The following is a 943-nucleotide window of genomic DNA, read 5'->3' on the forward strand; positions in this document are numbered from 1 at the left end:
CTATCTTTAGTGGATTTCATTTGATTTTCTACCAAATCAAGCATATATTACCCTAATATCTCTCCTACTTCTTTTGGAGATCTTTTCCCAATTTACCAAAAAATAAAAGAGGTTAAGTTGAATAAAGAACACATCAGGGACTAAAAGAAGGAAAGAAATAAAGAAATATTGGAAGATATAACATTCAAAACCAAACTGTAGCTGGAAGCTTTGTATTTTTCCATTCAAATTTAAGTAATGATATAAATGATTGCCTGTGTTGACATCCGGCTTATACTTCAGTAAAGTACTCTCTAATCTCCATACTACTCATAATCCTATATTCCTACTATTATACATAGCTCCTACCTCCATGCTCCTGGCCTTTTGGATGAAATCTGCCCCAGAATATCCATACTTGAACTCATTGAGTTTAAGTTAAAAATAACATAAATAGTAGATATGGAGAACATAGAAAGTTGATAGAAACAGCGAAATTATGACAGGGGATTAATAGAAGAATTCTCATGTATTATTTAAGTGCTCCCCCCCCACCCAACCTCCTCACAAAATATAACATTCTTTGAAATGCTAGCTTTACAGTGAACAGAATATTTGTTGTTAGATCTTGGATTTATTTATCAGCATTGTAAATCTTGAGAAGGAAAAACAGCTCAATTCTGTGAGCTTTTCCTTTAATACAGATTTTTAAAAAGAGGTGACATTTAAGGATTTTGCAATATTTTCTATCTTAATTTTCTTGTTTGTATTTCTCCTTTTTTACAGTACAAGAGGATGACTATACCATTCATTTAATATACCAGCAGTTGCATAGTAATGCAACAGATTTTTGTGTATTGAATTTGTGTCTTGCAACTTTACTGAATTTGATTATTAGGTCTAGTAGTTTTTTGAGTCTTTAGGGCTTTCTATGTATAATATCATATCATCAGCAGATGGGGAG

Source organism: Hipposideros armiger, unplaced genomic scaffold (assembly GCF_001890085.2).
Source record: "Hipposideros armiger isolate ML-2016 unplaced genomic scaffold, ASM189008v1 scaffold_922, whole genome shotgun sequence".
In the NCBI taxonomy this organism is placed as follows: Eukaryota; Metazoa; Chordata; class Mammalia; order Chiroptera; family Hipposideridae; genus Hipposideros; species Hipposideros armiger.